The sequence below is a fragment of the Castor canadensis genome, chromosome 1 (genome assembly GCF_047511655.1).
Source record: "Castor canadensis chromosome 1, mCasCan1.hap1v2, whole genome shotgun sequence".
In the NCBI taxonomy this organism is placed as follows: Eukaryota; Metazoa; Chordata; class Mammalia; order Rodentia; family Castoridae; genus Castor; species Castor canadensis.
In genome coordinates, this window is record NC_133386.1 from 186,909,816 (window position 1) to 186,924,227 (window position 14,412).

Genomic DNA, 14,412 nt, shown 5'->3' on the forward strand with positions numbered 1-14,412 from the left:
GATTAGTGTCCAGACTTAACAGTCTTAGTATATTTTTATAACAGTTTCTCCTGCTTGAAGCATGTTAATTAGTCTCTTTAGTATTTCAAATTACTTTTCACATTATATGGACATAAACTATTTTATACCAAAGTCAATGAGATAAAAAGCTCCCTCTGTAAGCATGAATGAAATTGCTGTTGGTTGTAAATACCTTTATTCCACCAGTCAGTCATGGAACATGCACACAGACACAAAACTGAAATGTGCTTAAGCTGAAGCTGGAGGCTGTGGTCTTTATTTTGGCCTAGAATTATTCCTTGCACTCTGGTGACTATTTCAATAAAGAAATAAATTGGACTTTTAGTAATTTACCAGGTAAAGTAGTGAAAGAAATTTTGTGAAACAATATAGTGTGTGTAGCAAACAAAATGGAAGATTTCTCAAAAGAAGTTTACATCTTAGGCTTAACAATAACTAAACAATAATAAAAACAAATACATTTTAATATGCTCACTTTAATGAACATGCACACACAAAGAAAGGGACAGAGTGGGGTAAAAATAATTTAAGTTAACAAAAAAGGCAAAAAATGAAGAGGTAAGAGATTTAGGAAATTAACAGGGATGAGTTCCTGGATATTCTACTTCTAAATAATAAACATGTAATTCAAATGTGCATATTCTAGTTAGCATTGCTTTCTGAGCTACTTTGAGAAAATATTGAAGATTTTCTCAACTCTGTAAAAATCTATAAAATTTGACAGCAGCATTGAAATGTAGCTACATTGAAAATTTTACATTACATGGAAATACAAACATAATTTACAATTAAATAGTACTCTACAATATTTGATGCATTAATATAATCTGTTAATAAAATGAATTCATATGAAACTGAGCAAGATTTTAGAAATAAATTGAGAAAAATATAGCTATAAACATTAAATATATTTAACATTAAAAATATTAAAATGGCATACAAAATGCCTACTTGAGCAGTGAAATAGATTTTTAGTTGACAATACTAAAAAACAGAATCAGAAATGAGGACAACATGCAGTAATTTCAATAAGGACATCACTTTTGTATTGAACATAAATTCAAATTTCAGTAGGTGAGTGCTCAAATAAATAGCAAACTTTAATATGGCTATTATAAACAAGTATATAGTACTTCTTGGAACGATACAAAGACTAAACTTTTTCATATTGATACTTATGAACAATGAAAATACACTTAAGTATAACTTTAAAGCAAAGTACCTGGAAGATATAGGGTTTATTCTTATAGGAAATGGAAAAAATAAGAATGTGTGACTTCCTTGGATTATACAGAGGAAAACAAATACTGAGTTCCATGAAATGACAATGTGTCCTATCAAATCTGTCTCACAGATGAACCATGAAGAGATAAATACAGAAGACAATGATTCCACAGTGAAGCAGTTTGTCCTGCTGGGATTCTCTGACCTTCCAAACCTCCAAGGATTCCTCTCTGTGATGTTCTCCATCATTTACATAATTATCCTATTTGGAAACAGCCTCATAATCATAACAACAAGAGCTGATCCTGCACTGCAGAAACCCATGTATTTTTTTCTGGCAAATTTTTCTTCCCTGGAAATCTGTTATGTATCTGTCACTCTCCCTAGGATTCTGTTCAGTATTTGGACTCAGAATAGAAGCATATCTCTTCTGGACTGTGCTACCCAACTGTGTTTCTTTCTTATACTAGGAACAACTGAATGTTTCCTCCTGGCTGTGATGGCCTATGACCGCTACATGGCCATCTGTAACCCTCTGCACTATCCTCTCATCATGAACCCAAAGAAGTGCATCCAGCTCACAACTGGATCCTGGCTCAGTGGAATCCCAGTCCAGATAGGACAAACATGTCAAATATTCTCTCTGCATTTTTGTAAGTGTAATCAAATTAGCCACTTCTTCTGTGACATACCTCCCATTAATCAAGCTAGCCTGTGGGGATACTTCTGACCATGAGCTGTCTGTGTATATAGTAGTTACGTTTGTTGCAGCAGTTCCCTTTATGCTGATACTTGCCTCATACAGCAAAATCATTTCCGCCATTCTGAGGTTGCCAACAGTCACAGGACGTGCTAAAGCATTCTCCACATGTTCTTCCCACCTGCTGGCTGTGGTTTTATTTTATGGATCTGCATCCCTTACCTATTTAAGGCCAAAATCAGATCATTCTGCTGCAATGGACAGATTACTGTCTCTTTTCTACACCATCGTGACTATGTTCAATCCAATCATATACAGTCTTAGGAACAAGGAAGTGATTGCTGCAGTGAGAAAATTATTACTTAAAACAATGAGACATAGGTTTACTTGAAATTTTTCTATCTTTTTTTCATAGAGATATCAGGGAAACTTTTTAAATTTCTACATTTTTACTTTGAGAATGTAGTAAAATCCAACTTGTGATGTATCTTTTATATTTGAATATTAGCCTCAAATTACTCTGCGTGATTATATATTTGAGAAACTCATCTATCTTCTGTAATCCATGCCTAAAGAAAAATTTTTTCCCATAAATAAATAAATTAATTTTCCCATAAATAAAATTTCACATTTTTCCTATAAATATATGGACAAAATTCCAAGTGTTATCCCTGGTTGTTTTAATTTAATAAACTTACCTACCTAAATTACCTTGCCTGCATTTGTCGATATTCTTTTCTGATTCTATAATTTCAGTAATAGTAGTCCCCAAATTAATTCACTTTCAATAATTTTACTTTTCTTAAATGACCCAAATCATCTTTTCCTATACTTGTTCATATTTGTAAAATCAAAAGCATGAGCTTAAACTTGAAGGAAAGTTTTCAAAGTTATTTCAGGATCACCTGAAATCTATACATTTTCACTTCATTTTTGTATATCTACTTTGTCATTTACTTTCACTAATTCTTATGCTTTAAATTTGAAAAGTCTCCCAAAAGTCATATGGTAAAGTTTTGGTCAAGATCCTGACTTACTTTTGGGAGGTGGTGCAGGTTTTAAGTGGGAGATATAGTTGGAGTACCTAGGTCATTCTGAGCATGTCCTTGAAGGTGATATTGGGACTGCACCTGCATTCCCTATTTATTTATTTAGTTTTTATTTGTTTGTTAATTTTGCTTCCTGACCCCGGCGAGGTGAGCAACCTCTTCTACCATGTATTCCTGCTGATAAGATGTTTTGATTCAGCACAGTCCAAAAACTAAAACAGTGACCAAAAATAAAACCTTCTTCCCTTCAAATTGTTTCTCTCAACATTTTATCACAGCAATGAAAAGCTGACTAACTTTTCATTTAACTTTAGTTTTTCAAATGTAGGCAATTTATCTGGGGACATATTCTTTGAAATTAATATGTAATACCCATCAATTAATATGAACAGCATAGAGTTGGAAACCAAAATGCCTTATCAACTGACTGTGGGATGTGATGACATAATGAGCATCTATGAATAATTTATGTCACTTAGGCACCCAATCAACAGATGATAATAAAAAGAAGTCATTTCATTGGGATACTGAAACAGACAAAATAAGAGTGATCCAAAGAAGCCCACATCCTAATGCTTTGAACATCTGAATTGGTCACCTTATATGATCAAGGTACTTTGTAGACGTGATTAAGATTTTAAGCCTTAAAATAGGTATATTATTCAGGAAAGCCCAATCTAATGGCATGAGCACTTATAAGACAAAGAGTGCAAAGGAGGAATGGCTAGAGACAGAATCATAGCAAGCCAAACAAAATATGAAAATATCTGGCATACTCTAGAAAGAGAAGTGGATTCATAGAAGTTACCATTAATGCCAGATAAACGATGCTTAGTAGTTTTCATTACTTTCTCCCTTATTCATCTTGGAAGTTTGCAGGTTTATAAAGATACCATTTGCTATTTTCCTAATTCTCATTTCTTTATCAATACTTACAGAGATTTATAAATTTACACACTATTATACTGTGTATACATTTCTTCCACTTCTACATGTAGTATTTATTCCATTAAGTACCTTCTGCAATGCTGGCTTTGTGGGCACAAATTGTTTCAAAATGTGCTTGTCTTAAAAGGTTCATTTTTCCATTAATTAAAGGAAAACTACTGGATAAAGTAATATTACTTGGGAGTTACTTTGTTTCAAAGCTCCAAGTGCATACTCTGTGGTTCCTGCTGAGACTTCTGCTGTTATTCTCATAGATTCATTTTTGTGATTTATTATTTCCTTCTCACAGCTCTCATTTTATATTCTTAGCACTTAACTCATAGTCAAGAGTAGATACATGAAATTATTTCTGGGCTGTCTGTTTTCTCCATGGTTCTATTTGTCTGTTTGTATTAGTAACATATTACATGAATTACTGTGGGATTAAAGTAGAACTTGAGATATCAAAGTTTGCTCCCTTTATTTAAGATTGCTTTGGCTGGTCAGAGTCTTTGTCTTTATTTTAGGCACATATGAATTTCAGACTTAAAATATTTCTGTGATTAATGCCATTGAGATTTTGATTGGAATGGTATTAAATCAATTGATCATTTTATATAGTATGCCATTTTACATTTTTATTTTTTTTATTTTTTTTTCCATTTTACATTTTTAAAACCATGTGTATTGATTCTTTCCTTTTATTTATGACATCTTTAATCTATTTACTCAATGCTTAATACTTTTCAAAATATTTTATTCTTTTCAAAATTATGATATTTTGAATTTGTTTTTTATTTCTTTTGGCTACTTATTCATGTATAGAAATACTACTCATTTTGTGTGAATTTTGTATCCTGTAATTTTATTCATGTTATTTATTAGTTCTAGTTTCTTGGTAGTGGGTCTAGCATTTTCTTATGAATAATATAATCTTATGGAGATAATTTCACTCCATTGTTTCCTATTAAGCTATCATTTATTTCTTCTTTCTACCTTTTCTCCTGACTAGAACATGCAGTTTCTCATGGAGAAGAAGTGATAAAGATGGGTATTTATATATTGTTCCTGATCTTAGTATAAGAGCCTTCAAAATGTTACCATTGATTATGATGTTAGATGCACTTTTGCAATAAAGGAATTCTCAGTGCTTTGAAGAACATTGTCTTTACAACTAATTTATTGAGAATTTTACTAAGAAAGGGATGCTGTACTTTGTCAAGTACTTTTATGCTTTTACTGAGATAAGCAAGTATTTAATCTCTATTTTGTTTGTATGGGGAATCATGTTATTCATATGTAGAACTAATTTTGCAACTCAAGGACAAACCTATAGTGATCATGATGATGATTCCTTGATGTACTGTTAAGTATGGTTTATGTGAGACACTCATTTCCCTATGCAGGCAAGATCATTTCCATATCACAGCAGGCAAAATTTCAACTATGCTGATTAATGAAATCTCTGAAGGGTTCCAAAAAAGGAAATAGCATTTTATTTATTTCAACTGAAAAACTGAGCATTAACCTTCCTGGGGATTCCTGTTGCATGGCACAATGGCAGAAATTAAATAGAAAATAGAAAAAAGGTATTGCCCACTGAAATTATGTCACCTGGAAGCCTTGAAGAAGCTTCTGCATCATAATATTTTATAATGTGTGAATTAAGACATTACACTCAACAATGTGATTGGTATGTGTTCATTTAATGCCCTTTGTTTAATGATAGTTTATATTATCTAAAATTATTTTGAAAGCCAGGAGTATACCCTGAATCAGAATGAAGTCTATTTAAAAGAAAAACACAAAACATTAAATTTGCTTGGCTTGTAACAATTTATGTTCTGAGTAGTCCGGTAATTCCTTCTTTCTCCTTAAACCTCACCATTGAATTCATAGCTACATATTATTTTCTCCTCTTAGGCACTTGTTTTTTCAGTTTTGTTGCCCTTACTTATATAGCTAAATGGGCTTTTATACTTCATTGTTATTTTTCATGATGATCCCAGAACTAACTACCAGTGTAATATTCTGTGGGGAAATCCTGCTAAAGCAAAGCTCAAACCACCTGACTGGTTGGTAGGCAGTCTCCACTAGTTGACCTCAGAAAAGTAATGCATTTGTGTTGCCCACCAGCTTTCTCACCATCACTTACTTTACTTACATATTTTGAGGATGAAGAATTGCCCTTGGTCAAATTTAGATCTTTCCATACTCAATTTTCCCTCAGACGCTGCCCTACTTTGAGACATGTTAAATCCTCGCAGGTACATTTTGTTAAGTTAAGGATCAGCTTTGGCTTTCCTTGAAAAATGAAAATCTTTCATTTTTTAAAAAAATTAAAGTAAAATTCATATAGCTTATAATTTACATGATTGTGTAACCCTCACCACTGGCTGATTCTAGAGAGCTTTCATGCCAACAAAAATAAACCCTTTACCCATTAAGCAATGACTATACATTCTTCTTCCTTCCCACTCAGTGCCTGCAAAGCATTACTCTACTTTCTATCTCCAAAGCTTTGCCTGTTCTTGATGTCTATATGAATATGATTGTACAGTAAGTAGCTTTTTGTGAGTAGCTTCTTTCAGTCCATTTAATATTATTAAGATTCATTTATATTGCAGCATGTAACAAGAACTTAAATAGCATTAATTTATTAAATACGGTGCTGCCTTTGCGCCAAACCCCATGCTAATTTAGAAACTGAGCTTGCATAGTTACATTAATATTAAAAACTTTGTAATTAAATTCAACTACACAGTGACATGTATTTTCATACAGAATGATGTTTGTAAGCTACTGAAAAAAATTCTTAAGGAAAATTACTCATTAGACTTAAGCAAGTCAAAGAAGTGTATCTGTTTTTGAGGTTTTCCTGGTCCCCCACTTAACATAATAGCATAAAATTTGTTGACAGAAATTATAGTTTATTAATATATTACATTTGATTGCTTTGACATAAAGACAAATAAGAGTGATTGTGCTTGGAGCTCAATAGATTAAAAATTCTAAAATATGTAATGTATAACATATTAGTATTTGTTTACTCTTGACTTAATGAGTGAGTAATAGTTGAGTTGTTTTCAGTACTGTGCTAGTACAAAGTTAATCCGTAGTGAATATTTTGTGCAGGTCTTAGGTTGCTATAGTGGCTCCTGTATCTTAGATATAAATTTAGTCAGGGGACTGCACAGCATTTTCATATACAACTATGGTATGTACTTCCCATTAATTTGAAAGAGTGGGATACCACTTTATTTTTCTATCATAAATTTTTAAACATAGTTGTTTCATTTCCTCAAGACTCCTTGATGTTTCAAGTGATTTCATTTCTGTAGGTGAGTCATGCTTTTAAGTTTTTAATTTTTAATTACTTGGGCACTAATAAAATTGGAAATCCATATCTAAGAAGAGTCTATGAAATCAGACCATGAGTATTGAGAATAATAGGTCAGTTAGAAGGGCTGTGTTTACAGGTATTTGGACTTATGAAAATCATATTGTCTAGCTGGCATCATTGCAATCACTATTGCAGATCCAAACTGCTTAGAGACATAGCTCAATTATTTTATATGTAGGTGAAGTGGTCATCTTTTGATAAATTTTTTGATATGGGAACTGTTGACTGCAGGAAAATCACGATTCAGATACAGAAAATGTGAGAAGAAAAGACCTTAGAAATAATATAGGTTGATTTCCTTCTTTAACAGAGGCAGTATAAATTCTAGAAAGGAAAATTAGCCATGTAAAGTGAATTACAGTGATTTAGAGTAATATTGAATAGTTCCTTCATAACATATTTCCAGTCAGAGAGCAACACTTGTAATGTGAGAGTAAAAATTATAGGATCTGACTTAAAAACAGAATCTCCTGCTCAGTCGGCCTTTGAACAGTGCTATCAGTCTATTCTATTCTAATGCATGTAGCCCTCAAGAATATGTATCTGTCTACTTTCTGTGGTACACATATTCCAAAATATTAAATCGCTACATCATTCTTCTGTTTAGCCAATGCAAGGATAAAAGGTTGGGTCAAGATGTGGAAGATTGACTATGATATTTGCTTACTGCACAGATCATTCAAATACTGTACTTTGAAAATAATATTGTAATGAATCATTCATTTATTTGTGAAAAAGATGTGGTTTTGAGTTTTTTAGAGTAGAGAATTATTAGGAATTAAGCAAATTGGTTAACATAGATCAAAACATTTTGAGGTTGTAGTAAACATTTCTGTAGAATTTCAAGATACAAGTGGTGTAAAGGAAATATGCCAAAGTATATTTTGTTATCTTTTGACTCTCTTAAAACATTCCAAAGAATTTGTTGTTTAACCTAAAATAATAGGGGGTGGACTTTATAGGGGGAGGCAGGAAGATCACAGCTTTGAGATCAGCTTGGGCTACATAGCAAGACTCTGTCAAAAAGAATCAGGGAGAAAGAAAGTTACAATTAATTGGAAAATAAGGAAGAAAGAAACTACAATTAGTAAAATTAATTATATTTTCGACTTCCAGTCAGCAGACTGAATATTCTGTTCCTTACTTTGTATCCTCTAGGTCTGGTATCAGGCTCGAATAAGTAAATTAAATTAATGTGTATTTCTACTATAGATTATATGTATATAATACACACATACACTCAGTGTGTGTGTGTTTTTAAGAGGGAATTGGGTTAATTTGATGATATATTTGCAAGATCTTCATTTCTGGCAATCCATTGATAGCCCACTATGCTGCTACTAATATATTGCAGTGTTGTCTGCCATAACACTGCTCATAATAAAGAACTAATCAAAGAAAATAGGGTATGGTAGAAATCTTTAAATGCTGTTTGCAATAAGCAAGTATTCACATATGCTTTCACCACCATGATACAATTTAGCATGTCACATTGTCCCATAAATGCTACCTTGAAAGACAGAGGAGACTGTAACACTCTCATTCTATTCAGAAACATTTTCAAAAGAAGATTTATAATGACAGCTAGAAAAACCTAAGTCACCCATTAGCTTTTAGTTCTACAGTTAGAAAAGATAATTTGGAGCTCCTTTAAGTATAATTTTGCTCTTCAAATATGCAATGATATCCTCAACAAGCTGATTCAGTGCTTTTGTGATTAGAAAATTAGAGAAGAAAAAGATGAAAGAAACAAGAATCACACCCAATCACAGATGAATATTCTTACTTCTCATGGAAAAACTCTGTACATCTTTATAGAAATATTCCTTATCTACGTCACATTGCATAGTAAATTACCTTTGCTGCAGTGAAATCTAGTAACACTAAAATATATAGCATTTTTATTTCATTATTTATTTATTTATTTTCCTATTATTTGACATAAATGCATAGCGCAGGTAATTTACCTAGCAAGGATGGCTTACTCGATTCTTGAGCAAAGTTTACACATAATTTCATATAGGAAGTAAACATTTGTATATAGTAAGATAATGCTTTAAGGAGGCAAATTGAGTTCTATAAAAAGGGATATTTAATTTTCCTTGTAGAGGTCTTTCACATCTTTTGTTAGGTTTACACCTAGGTATTTGATTTTTTTTGAGGCTATTGTAAATGGAATTGTTTTCATACATTCTTTTTTTTTTTTTTTTTTTTTTTTTTTTGTCTTTTCTTTTTTGGTGCTGGGATCGAACCCAGGGCCTCACGCATGCTAGGCAAGCGCTGTACCACCGAGCTACATCCCAGCCCATCATACATTCTTTTTCCGTTTGCTCATTGTTAGTGTATAGAAATGCTAATGATTTTTCTATGTTGATTTTATATCCTGCTACCTTGCTATAGCTATTGATAATGTCTAGAAGATCATGTCGTCTGCAAATATGGATATTTTGACAGTTTCTTTACCTATTTGTATTCCTTTTATTCCTTCTTCTTGCCTAATTGCTCTGGCTAGGAATTCCAGTAGTATGTTGAATAAGAGTGGAGATAGTGGGCATCCTTGTCTGGTTCCTGATTTTAGAGGGAAAGGTTTCAGTTTTTCTCTGTTAAGTATAATGCTGGCTGTAGGTTTGTCATATATAGCTTTTATAATGTTGAGGAACTTTCCTTCTATTCCTAGTTTTCTTAGAGCTTTTATCATGAAGTGGTGTTGGATCTTGTCAAAGGCTTTTTCTGCATCTATTGAGATGATCAAGTGGTTTTTGTCTTTGCTTCTATTGATGTGCTGTATTACATTTATAGATTTGAGTATGTTGAACCATCCCTGCATCCTTGGGATAAAGCCAAATTGGTCATGGTGTATGATCTTTGTGATGTGTTGTTAGATTCAGTTTGACATTAATTTCTTAAGGATTTTTGCATCAATAATCATTAAGGAAAATGGCCTATAATTCTCCTTTTTGGTGGTGTCTTTGTCTGGTTTTGGGATGAGAGTAATATTGGCTTTATAGAATAAGTTAAACAGTGTTCGTTCCCTTTGTATTTTGTGGAACAGTTTAAGGTGAGTTGGTGTTTGTTCTTCTTTAAAAGTGATAGAATTCAGCAGTGAATCCATCAGGTCCTGGACTTTTCTTTTTTGGGAGACTCTTGATTCTTCTTCAATTTCTTTTTGTGTTATAGATCTATTCAAATGATTAAAATCTTCTTGATTCAGTTTGGTGGTTATAAGTTTCAAAAAATCTGTCCATTTCTTCAAGTTTTCAAATTTATTAGAGTATAGGCTCTCAAAGTTGTCTTTGATGATTTTCTGGATTACCGTGGTGTTTGTTGTTATCTTCCGTTTTGCATTTCTGATTTTATTAATTTGAGTTTTTTTCTCTCCTCATTTTAGTTAGGTTTACCAGGAGTCTGTCAATCTTATTTATTTTTTCAAATAACCAGCTTTTTGTTTCATTAATTCTTTGTATTTTTTTTTGTTTCTATTTCATTGATTTCAGCCCTTATTTTAATTACTTCTTTCCTTCTGCTTATTTGGGGATTTGCTTGTTCTTGTTTTTCTAGGAGTTTGAGCTGTAGTATTAGGTCACGGATTTGAGATCTCTCTGTATTTTTAATCTATGCACTCATGGCTATAAACTTCCCTCTGTGTCCCATAGGTTCTGGTAGGTCATGTTTTCATTTTCATTAATTTCCAGGAACATTTTAATTTCCTCTTTTATTTCACAGATGACCCATTCATTACTGAGCAATGTGTTTTTCAGCTTCCCATTGTTTGCTTGTTTTTTACTGCTCTTTTTGTTGTTGAGTTCTCATTTTAATGCACTATGATCAGATAGAATGCATGGGATTTTTTCTATTTTCTTATATTTGCTGAGGCTTGCTTTATGCCCCAAGATATGATCAACTTTTGAGAAGGTTCCATGGGCTGCTGAGAAGAATGTATATTGTGCAGATGTTGTATGAAATATTCTGTAGACATCAGCTAGGCCCATTTAATCTATGGTATAATTTAGGTCTAGGATTTCTTTATAGATTTTTTGTTAGGATGACCTATCTATTAATGATAGGGGAGTATTAAGGTCTCCCACTCTCACTATGTTGGAGTTTATATATGTTTTTAGGTCCTTCAGAGTATGTTTGATGAAATTGGGTGCATTGACATTTGGTTCATACAGGTTGATAATTGTTATTTCCTTTTGGTGTATTTCCCCTTTAATTAGTATGGAGTGTCCTTTATCTCATTTGATCAATGTAGGTTTGAAGTCTACCTTCTGAGATAAATATGTTTTTAGGGACCATTGTCTTGGTATATCTTCTTCCAGCCTTTCACTTTCATCCAGTGCTTATTTTTGTTTATGAGGTCAGTATCCTGTAGGCAGAAGATTATTGGATCTTCCATATTAATCCAGTTTGTCAGTCAGTGTCTTTTGATGGGGAAATTTAGTCCATTAACATTCAGTGTTAGTATTGATAAGTATGTGGTGATCCCTGTCATGTAGTTGTCTTTGTTGATTAAGAATTTGATTATGTATAGCTGAATCAATGTCACACTTTACTTTCTTTCCTTTTCTTATCCTGTGGTTTGGTATTGCCTGACTTTTCATGGTTTTGTTTGCTTTCATTATATGTGTGCAGAATTCCTCAGAGAAGCTTTTGTAGTGGTGGCTTGGTGGTCATATAATGTTTTAATTTCTGCTTATCATTGAAGACACTAATTGTTCCATCTAATTTGAATGATAGTTTTGCTGGGTAAAGTATCCTAGGATTGAAGTTATTTTCATTCACTGCTTGGACGATCTCATCCCATGCTCTTCTTGCTCTTTAATGTTTCTGTTGAGAAGTCTGCTATGATTTTGATGGGTTTATCTTTGTATGTCATTTGTTTTTTTCTCTCTTATAGTCTTCAATATTCTTTCTCTAGTCTCTGTACTTATTGTTTGAATGATAATATGTCGTGGGGTAGTTCTATTTTGGTCAGGTGTGTTCGGTGTTCTGGAGGCTTCAGGTATCTGAATGGCATAGTTTTCTCTAGATTTGGGAAATTTTCTGTTATTATTTTGTTGAATATATTGCACATTCCTTTTGCTTGCACCTCTTCTCCTTCTTCATTGCCCATGTTTATCATGTTTGGTGTTTTGATGGAGTCAGTGAGTTCTTGCATTTTCTTTTCACAGGTCTTGAGTTGTTCAACTAGTGATTCTTCAGTTTTTTATTTAATTGCCATTTCATCTTCAAGTTCTGAGATTTTGTCTTCTGTTTATTCTATTCTGCTGGAATGGCCCTCCATTTTGTTTTGTATTTCTGTTTCATTCTTTTTTCTGAGGTTTTCCATACCATGGGTTACTTCTTTAATATTGTCAATTTTTGCCCTTAATTCACTTTTCTCTCTGTTTATGGTGATCTTTGTTTCAGTTTGGTGTTTGTTTAGGACTCCTATGATTTCCTTTCTGTGTTTTCTCATATTCTTTAGTTTTCTCGGAATTTCTTGAGTGTCTCCTGTACATTTTGGTTGACCATGGCTAGTAGCATCTCTATGAAATTCTCATCAATTACCTTTAGAGTTTCTTCTTTCAGGGTGTTCTTGTGGTTTTTGTTGGATTCCTTGGTATAGTTTATCTTTGTTTTGTTGAAGTCTGGATCTGGGTATCCGTTTTCTTCATTTTGCCCTAAATACTGTTCTACTTTATTTTCGGGGAAAGAATGGTTTCCCTCCCTTTTTCTTCTTCCCATATTTCCACTAGGTACCATTTCTGTCCCTGGACTATGTGTAATTTAGTATTAGATGGGTTATAATATTAATACTAACAAAACTGTGAGAGAAGGTTAAAAAAGAGAAAGAGAAGGAAAGATAAAAGGAAGAAAGAAGAGAGGGAAAAAAGAAAGGAAAAAAATGGGAGAGATGATGAGTGACCAAACAGCAAACCAGGCTGCCAAACCCTTAAAGAAGGGAGAAAAAGATGAAAAAAAATCACCAGTTCTGGAACAGTAGCATTTTAGGCTTAGTTGTTTTTACTTCTTTAGTGTCCAGTCCAGTCTGTGTGATTCTCTTAGGCACACTTAGAGGACTCTAGTGGTAGCCCAAGCAAAAGCCTGGTGGAGCAGTTATCTGTGAAGCCTGTAGAGGGGGGCCGTGTCCACCCAGGAGGTGGGGTTCCTGGCTGACTGGTGGGTGGATGTTGTCTTGCACCACACTGGTGCCTGTCCCAGCAGGGCAGGGCTCCAGTTCTTCCACCCAGAGCTGGATCCTGGCAGGGCCTGATGGGTGGGGGAGAGCACTTGTTCTACAATCTGTCAAAATCCCAGTAACAGTCCTTATAGCAATAGAAAATAGTAATTCTAAAATTCATATGGGTCCACAAAATTCCCTGGGAAGTCAAAACAACCTTTATCTCAGATAATAGAGCTAGAGGCATTACAGAACCAGATCTCAAAATCACCAGATCTCAAAATATCTCAAAATGTACTGCAAAGCAGTAGTAATCAAAAAGCATGATACTGCTGATATGGTGGCTCATGTTTGTAATCCCATCTACTTCAGAGGCAGAGATAGGACAATCATGATTTGAAGCTAGCTGGGCAAAAGACGTTAGAGAGACTATATCACAAAACAATGATCCAGGTGTGGTGTTAAATGCATGTCTGTAATCCCATCTATGCAAAAGGCATTGGTAGGAGGATCATGATCTGTACCTAGCCCTGGGCAAAGCAGAAATCTTCTTTTAAAAATAACTGAAGAAAAATGGACTGGAAGCATGTGCTTGAATTGGTAGAGGCAAGCACAAAGCACAAAGTTCAAGCCCCAGTATCACTTATACTTTTATAGAGAAAGACTGTAAGAAAGAGAGAGATAAATAGATGGATAGATGGAGACATAGATTTATCATGTTCTCTTGATGAACTGACATCTTTATCTCTCTTTTTACAGTCTATTTTATCTGAAATACAGATACTTGTCCTTGATCTTTTTAACTTTTTTCCATTTATATGGAATATCTTTTTTAGTTTGTTCTCTTTCAGTATAAGAGTATACTTTAAGATGATGTGCATACCTTATTGGCAGCATATTGTTAGAAATTGCTTTTTTAATCTAT

General features: G+C 33.4%; 1 pseudogene; it reads left to right on the plus strand.

Annotated features, from left to right (window-relative positions):
• The first annotated feature begins 1,342 nt into the window (after positions 1-1,342).
• On the plus strand, positions 1,343-2,336 carry LOC109676622 (olfactory receptor 10AG1-like; annotated as a pseudogene).
• The last annotated feature ends 12,076 nt before the right edge of the window (positions 2,337-14,412 follow it).